The sequence below is a fragment of the Pectinophora gossypiella genome, chromosome 9, assembly GCF_024362695.1.
Source record: "Pectinophora gossypiella chromosome 9, ilPecGoss1.1, whole genome shotgun sequence".
Lineage (NCBI taxonomy): Eukaryota > Metazoa > Arthropoda > Insecta > Lepidoptera > Gelechiidae > Pectinophora > Pectinophora gossypiella.
Window position 1 is genome coordinate 5883108 of NC_065412.1, and position 9292 is coordinate 5892399.

The window sequence follows — 9292 nt, forward strand, 5'->3', positions numbered from 1 at the left end:
CTTTCAGATACCTAGCGATCTCTCAGATGCCAATTCTTATTTTATAAATATCTACTATTACATTCAGACAAGGTCTACAAAAAAGGAATAAACACATCTAAATATTTCATAATATACATACACCCACTGCTCGCCAGCTATGTTTGAGACCCAAATGTGATAGGAGACGAGCCTATTGCTCAAAAAAGAAAGAATATTAAAAATAGAAATTTTAGTTGGTTAGGTATTATCAAAATGAAATAAAGTCTATAGAAAAAATGATAGATTAAGAAATAAATCCGCTGATTGAATTATCTATAAAGAGTTTCCTTTGAAAAGTAAGCCCTAGGTTTTTATATAAATCGCGTAGTTATTTCAACGTAAAATATCTGTCTGAAACAGCGTGTTTTGTTATAAAAGATCAAACAGATGTAAAATTCGCCATCATTTTCTCCAGACATTAGGTAGAAACGTTTTCTTGCAACAATTTCGCGTCATTACTCGCGGGCTCTGGGTGGATTAAGGTTTAGATGAATTCACTGGCACGTCTTACGACGTACGATACTCAAATCCTTTTACGAACCTTTCAAATTGTAAATCTTTTATATTTATTTATTTTCTTATTTGGCAATAAGTAATGCCATACAGGTAATTTGTAGTTTTTGTTGGCAATACTTGCCTTTTCCTTTACAATTTGCAATAACGTGTATCGTGTGATAAAATTTACAAAATTAATAAAAGTGCCATCAACAACATTGTCCAGCTGTATAACTATACCAACATACCGTGAGAAGCATTGGCACCACCTAGATGCCCACAGTTTTTCTTATTGTTTCGTACATAATAGGTACCTACTTTCAGAGGACGGCGTAGATACCTATCTTTCGGCGTGTTCATGGTATAAGAAGACCAGGTATGCTCAAAACTGACAACTAGCATTTCAAGGTTAGCCCATGTTTTTAATTTACTTTGCAAGGAAATTTTATACTTTTAGTAAAAGTTTCACGTACAGTTTTAATGACTTTTATATGTGTGACAAATAAAATTAATTAAATACATTAGTCAGTAATTCACTTAATTTTCAATAATAAAATTTACGTCCATGAAATGTGGGAGACAGCAATTGAATGGTAACACTAACGTCATCAATGGGCTGGCAATGGCAGCTTGTCATAGTATTTAACATAAAAGTTAATGCTCACTACCTTTTGTTTAGGTTATGAATGATTTATAAAAAAATAAGCAGACTTTTTGTAACACAAATTTTGTGTCTTCAAGAACCTATATCATAGGTGAAAAACGTGATTTATGTTACAGTTTAGGAGAAAAGTTATTCGTGCGTAAACATCTCAAGTCAGGAAACCTAAAAGAGATAGGAGCCGCGGATTGTTCCCATTTTAACGTGTCGTATAGAAAATAACGTTGGTAATCCTTACCTATTTAGGTATTTTCAAGAAGTCAAAGTTCCTAAAACGGAGATGTTCGTTAATGATTCACAAACCGACAAACTTCGACATTTGCGTTATGAACAAGATCAAAGGTCACACAAATAAACTTGATCCTATTCGTCATTCACAAAAGAAAATTCTGCGCAGCCTTTTAACGGCCCTTCAAATTGTTTCAAAATGACTTTTGTAAGTTACAAGGATTAAAGTTACAAGGGTCTTTCATTAACAAACTTGAATTGCGTAAGAGAAGAAATATGAGCGAAGTTCGATCATTGAGCTGGGACGGTCGAACGCCGCCAAATAGAAAATTATACTGAAAAACCGAGCTGAATTGTTGTATGGTTATCGAATGAAACTCTATTACTCATTAAAAATAGATGTGTAAGAATGAAAAGAGGACTTTACACGTGTGATATTTTAAAAGGCATTAGCGCTCCCAAATCTTATAATAACAATAAAAAATCATACAATAAAGTAGCTTTAAAACTCATAAGTATTTTTGATCTTTTTGGGTATTTGACTGGGTCAAAGATAAATTATAAATTGATAATCTAGAAATACAAGCCAGTCTAAGATGATCAAAAAACAATTTCATTTTTCACGTATTTTTTGATTTTATGTTTATACATAAATTTTGTTACCTAATTTATATTAGGTAACAAAGAGCACGACGAAACAAGACAGTATTACCGTATAAACTCCAAAGAAAACTTTCGTTTTGACGTTTGGTAAAAAGTGTCTCACTTGACTAGGTTGTCAAGTAGCCTATTAGGAAAAATTTTGGAATAATGGGCACTTATTGTAGTAACACATCCTTAACTTTAATAACGAAGTCGGTGGACCATAAAAGTTTAAAACCGATTTATTTGCCGAACAGTCCAATAAAAGTTACGCAGTCTAAAGGTACACACACATTCGCGTGGTTTTGGCATCGGCCACGGGCGATATATATCACAGACGTTGACAAACACGGTGCACGCTGCAATCGCGGATGTCGCTGTCGACGCTTCCGTGTCGCGATGAGTAATATCCCTGAGTCGCCGACAAAACATCGAGACCCGATAGGAAACGCCGGCGAACAGGCTCACCGCAGCGAGATGTATGCTGCCCTGTCAAAACATCTTGTAAGTAGTCCACAATGTCGTGCCGGCGCTAGATTGTTCTCAGGCACAATGTTGCCTTGTCCTGATAATACCTCGTATACTGTCATATTATATCGTCTAATATATGTCTATACACTGAACATAAATTCCCGTGTAAATTTAAATGTCAATTTCAACGACAATGTTTCATGAATTGTTTACATAAGTTTATATTAATATGCAGATTATATTGAAATGCCAATGTTGTTTATAAAAGCTTCTAGGAAACAACATCTCGTGACTAAATAATATATATTACGTGCACAGGAAGTTAAACAAGATCTTATGAAACTACTGATCCTTTCACTGCAGACGATTCGGTTTCTATTGCTATAATAAAAAAATCTCCTTTGTCAGATGAGACGGCAAGAAAACTGACCTTTCCAATGCAGACATTTTACCCTACGCCTATTGTACTTATTTTTATTTAGCACAAAAGATTCCATTCCCGGAATTTTCATAGGGTATCCCATTAAGCGTGCCAGGAAGCATGGAGTACAAAGGGAATGAAGGAACGGTGCGGCACGGCCCTCATTTATTTATTCAGGATCTCGCACAGCCGTAAGTGAAAGTAATTCATGCGTGTTTATTAAAAAGCCGAGTGGTTCTATCAGCGAAATAAATTAAAGATACGGACGGAATTCAGCACTCGTGCGTTTCGATTCGACTTCACGCCACCGCCGCATAAAGGGCTGATTTCGGTTTTCCTTTGCACCTTGAGAATATTCTGCATTTTAACAGTTTTAATTTTCTGTTTAATAGCTTATCTTGCCAATGTCGTTGCTAGTGTAAATTAGAACACCCTCAGATCAAAGAGCTTCGTTTGTACGCCAGATGCAAGCTAACGAAGTAATTTGGCTTGTCATAAGTTTCATGTGCGTATACTGAAGCTAAGACTGTGATTTTAATCAACATTATCAGTACCAACCATAGTCGAAATAAGCTGTTCTTTCATTTGTTGTCTTTGACGAGTTTAGTCATGGACACATTTCCAATATTATATTCGTTTAGGGAAATTATAATAATGTCAATGCAAAAGCTTCTCTATAATGACCTGTATGGAGTATAATTACCGCAGCCCTTAAGTATATAAAAAAGGCAGAAATATCGCTTAGGGCTAACTTCATGTTGTTTGTTTCGAGACTTTCATTAAAAAACAATCTTGCAAGAATTCAATTAGCGGTTACCTTTTTCAAGAAAATAATTTCAACAGGTAGGTATCGAATTAATTGAAACCTTTATTACTTTGGTTTCGTTACAATGACTAAATGTATATGTTCTTTTCCATCAAATTTGAGTATCTACCTGCTTGGTCACCTAGGGGCTAAAAGGCCACATTCAAGCAATTCATCTAATAACAAACAACATATTTTTTTTCGACATTGAGAATTTTTATTAATGCAAATGTCATATAGCATTACTTACATTCTTTTTTTATATCAATTGATTGATTCCGTGCAGCCTTTTTACATCCTCAAGTTAACTTATATTGACTTGTGGGTTTAGTTGTCTTTCTTTTTTTTATTTACAACACTTCATTAATAACACATAAACAGGTTTAGTCTAATTGTCTGTGTTGAACTTCTAAATTAACAGCTATAATTAAGTAACATGTTTAATTGTAATACTCTATCTCGCTATTTAGTTTTAAATAATATTTAATATTTTTAGGAACTTTGAATTCTTATTTGATACACCTCTAATATCTTGATACACCTGGACACATGTGAAATTATCAATTGACGTTCTAAAGAATTTAAAAAAAGCACTCGAAAAATAAGATACTGTAAGTACTTAATAACGACTGTTTTTTTAGATTCAATACCACCAAAGACTAAGTGGCTTTGACTGAGAACTTTACTCGCACGTTGGAGGTTCATGCCAACACATTTTATGATTAGAATGGCAGGAGTGTTCAAATCCAATACGTGTCCCAGATAGATAGAGTTAATTCAGCGTGGCTGTTGCTGGCTAATGGAATCATGTCGTCATAGCACCCAGCACATTCCAGATTAACTTTAATTAAACCGATGTCATTTGAAACTTCCACCTAGACGGAACCTTACGTACATATCATACCCGAGGTAAGCTCTCACTTTTGTTTGCTAAGTAGATTACGGCTTTATTAAATAAAGACAGTGTAATAACATAAGTAGACATACAAGAGGCTTATTAGGGTACTGTTAGGTCAAGTGGTCTTATGTTGGAATACTGACTATAGACAGAGTATATATATATATATATATATATGTCGTAAAAGTGGGGGTGTCGTCGGTCGTAACATCATCATCAGAATAGAGGGTGGGCGTTAGAAGACAATAATGGCCGTCAATAGTATCACAATCATTTTATTTACTTCCACATAGTTCTTGTATCACGATTAGATAAAGTCACAGAATAAGATACACACTCACGGCAACGTCACGGTATTCGTAATGGTTACACAGTCTCTCGTTATCTAGCGCGCATAAGGACGTTAGCGCGAAGGGGCTACTCGCCCTCTACTTGCCCTCCACCACCCATGGTTCCTATATTCGGACCGAATCATCGGGACACGTGCTCTTTTCTGATCACACTTTCTTGACGTCCCTACAAGTTATAGGTGAGCGACTATAGCACTCCACGTTCCGATCGTAATTATTCGACACGTCCGTTCACGACGAAGGTTCGCGGTAGACTGCCCGACTAGAACGGCAGTACACGTCCGCTCGACACGACGGCTCCGTAGTGACTCCCGACTTCACTCCGCTCTGCTCGTACGCCACCTGACGTCGGAGCGTTGCAACTTCATGATGGAAGTGTTGCAACTTCATTATAGTGTCTAATTTGATCAATTTCTCTTCTTTATTCATAACTAACTCCGACACGGCCATCCTGCGCGACACACGTCCTCGTGTGTGAATCTGAAACAACATACCACAGCACAGTATCCAAGTTCGCTCGGTCATTCCTGACCTAACATGAGACTCTACATGAGCTCTACTTGTGACTCTACATGAGCTCTACTTGTGACTCTACATGAGCTCTACTTGTGACTCTACATGAGCTCTACTCGTGACTCTACACGAGCTCTACTCGTGACTCTACACGAGCTCTACTCGTGACTCTACACGAGCTCTACTCGTGACTCTACATGAGCTCTACTCGTGACTCTACACGAGTTCACATTACATCATGATAAATCAACTACTCCGACACGGTAAACGGACCATTGACCAGTATTCACACACTATAAACAACCAAACTTGAAAATCCAATTACTCTTTACACGTCTGTCGTTACTATCACCTAAACGAGCGATAGTAACTCATGCCACTCTACTGAGCGACGATATCTCAAAACCAGGCGTCACTACCACCTAAATCGAGCGGTAGCAACTCATGCCACTCTACTGAGTGACGATATCTCACAACCAGGCGTCACTACCACCTAAATCGAGCGGTAGCAACTCATGCCACTTACACCAAGTGACGATATCTCAACACAGTCGTTGCTGCCACCTAAATCGAGCGACAGCAACTCATGCCACTTACACCAAGTGACGATATCTCAACACAGTCGTTGCTGCCACCTAAATCGAGCGACAGCAACTCATGCCACTTACACCAAGTGACGATATCCCAACACAGTCGTCACTGCCACCTATATCGAGCGACAGCAACTCATGCCACTTACACCAAGTGACGATATCTCAACACAGTCGTCACTGCCACCTAAATCGAGCGACAGCAACTCATGCCACTTACACCAAGTGACGATATCTCAACACAGCTAGCACACAAACTTTACATTTTAGTTGGTAGAATAGTGGTCAATGCGTTACACAATTTCTTTTATATCACTAATTTCTAATTTGCGCAGTTCGACTAATTCTACCGGAGGTCAACTTGACTTAGATTCAGGTACAATGTCATGACCAAATACAAAGTCAACATGACATCCAGGCCTCGACCGCATACCTGTAGTTTCTAAGACGAGCAGCACAAAAGTGGCTGCAGCCCCGAACACTACAAGTGCGCAGCTTCCTATCAGAGTTGCTCCGAAACAGGTCAATCATAGCTTTCATTGCTCAATTAAATCAACCAACATTACACATCTACTGCAAAGCACAACAGGCTGTAATATTCCTCCCCAAACTGCGGTTACGCTACAAAACAGTCATGAGTCACAACATCCCCTCCCGAGATGGCCACCATGGTCCACGACCACAAAACGACAGAGCACCCTGGCTCTCTCACACACACACACAAGTCATAAAGTCACGATGTAGCGACCAACACCTCGAAGAAATATTTCCGCATTTACACAATTACCAATTCGGTATGATCATCATTTAGAATGTTTTGCTCCAATTTTCTCACTAATGATTTACTCTGTTTCGGGCATTTTCCTAGCCTATTTCATTTAATCATAATCCAAATCATTTTACTTCGCAATGTTTACTTCACTTCATTACGATTTCCAATTTAACTAAAGTTAACAAAAGACAACTTTCTGCACTATATTCGTTTGTATCCTATTAAAACTTTCCATCTTTCAAATCAGGTAAAACAGATACGACTCACCAGGACTTATAAGAATTTCCAATAAAAGATCAACCACTGGTCTTGTGACATGGTTTAGGTCTTCCACAAGTCCCGTTGTTATACAATGCGCTGCCGTGATGTCATCACTTTACACGGCTACAGCTCAGCCCGCGCCACTTGCATCGCCGCTTGCAATCCACCAGTTGCCGAACCACGTGACAAATTATGACATGAAACAAAAGAATTCACTGTATTATCGTATTCACATGACTTTCTTTCAATTGGTTTAAAAAGATTCGATGAACGACGGTAGATTACAAAACACGTTATTTAACGAGACTTAATTATCGTGTCATGATTAATTTCTTTTTGCTTGGAGTGAGAAAATACAACTTTGATCACGCGGGTTAAGCGTGTCTACACCAATTCGAAATATTTTTAGACCAAAATACAAAGATTTGACAATGATGAAAACAGATTGGAAAACGCGGTATGATTGACACGGATTGACACAATATGTCTCGTCAATTTTGTTTTTTTTTAAAAAACAATTTCCTCATTATTAGAAACGGAAATTCACATAGCAATAAAGTCAACAACAATAAGGTTCCAGTATGAAAACGACTCACCGTAATAACAGTTTTCAATTTCAGGTTCCATAATTTTCAAACACGACTGCACACAGTATGGACATATTGTGATGTTCACGCCATCATATCTTACGGCATGTAGTGATGTCGATCATTAACAAGGTCCAGGTCACTTCAAATTCAGGTCCATCTCCAAATTCAGGCATGACACTACATCTTCATCACGTGGTCACACGAATGTGATAATCATCATAATCTTCTTCTGATTGTGATAATCGAAACTTGCATTGTCTTGTTGTGAACGTCACATCACGTTGTCTTCATCCAAGTCCACTAATCCCGCTTCTGATGTCGTAAAAGTGGGGGTGTCGTCGGTCGTAACATCATCATCAGAATAGAGGGTGGGCGTTAGAAGACAATAATGGCCGTCAATAGTATCACAATCATTTTATTTACTTCCACATAGTTCTTGTATCACGATTAGATAAAGTCACAGAATAAGATACACACTCACGGCAACGTCACGGTATTCGTAATGGTTACACAGTCTCTCGTTATCTAGCGCGCATAAGGACGTTAGCGCGAAGGGGCTACTCGCCCTCTACTTGCCCTCCACCACCCATGGTTCCTATATTCGGACCGAATCATCGGGACACGTGCTCTTTTCTGATCACACTTTCTTGACGTCCCTACAAGTTATAGGTGAGCGACTATAGCACTCCACGTTCCGATCGTAATTATTCGACACGTCCGTTCACGACGAAGGTTCGCGGTAGACTGCCCGACTAGAACGGCAGTACACGTCCGCTCGACACGACGGCTCCGTAGTGACTCCCGACTTCACTCCGCTCTGCTCGTACGCCACCTGACGTCGGAGCGTTGCAACTTCATGATGGAAGTGTTGCAACTTCATTATAGTGTCTAATTTGATCAATTTCTCTTCTTTATTCATAACTAACTCCGACATATATATATATATATCCTTTCCAGCCGTATTCGGCCATGGCGATAAGTCTCCAATCTAGGAACGCCAAAGATGCGCTCTTATATGGCTGACGTAACCGATCTTAGCAGTGAATGTACGGCCACATTCACTGCACGTCAGCACACCTCTTTATAGACTAACTATAGAGAGAGATAGATATAGTGAGTACTACTACTATTACGTAAATAGGCAATGGCATAACTAAAGTATAATAACTACGTATGGAACGGTAACTCTCTGTCCCGCACCAATTCGCGTCGATCGCCGAACTAGATTTATCTCACCCCCTGGCCAAAAGCCGTTAGAAAGTAAGGGAGAGCGCACTATCTGTCTCCCTCGCACTTACGCGGTACGGCGGCACAATAATGAGATTTTTGTATGGAGTGTCCGGGTGTTTCAGTGGTGCTGATTCCAGCAGACACTGGTGCTAATTCCTGTAGACACCATTTAATTTAATTTTAAGTTATACCTGTCTTTTTCTTATCCGCCGGAAAATAAAGGGACAGGTAATCGACAGGCATAAAACTTATGGAACACACGTAAATTTTAGGCAGGAACCCTCCTAATTTTTTATATTGGCCAATAACTCGACAGAATTAAGTTGACAGCACACGTCAAGCGG

General features: G+C 38.8%; 1 long non-coding RNA gene across 1 annotated transcript; it reads right to left on the reverse strand.

The window, feature by feature from the left end:
* Positions 1-4901: 4901 nt before the first annotated feature.
* LOC126369899 (uncharacterized) lies at positions 4902-8644 on the reverse strand. Its single transcript, XR_007566777.1, has 2 exons — positions 6212-8644; positions 4902-6140 (listed from the first exon to the last, which is right to left on the reverse strand). It is a non-coding gene; the product is annotated as an uncharacterized LOC126369899 (long non-coding RNA).
* Positions 8645-9292: the final 648 nt, after the last annotated feature.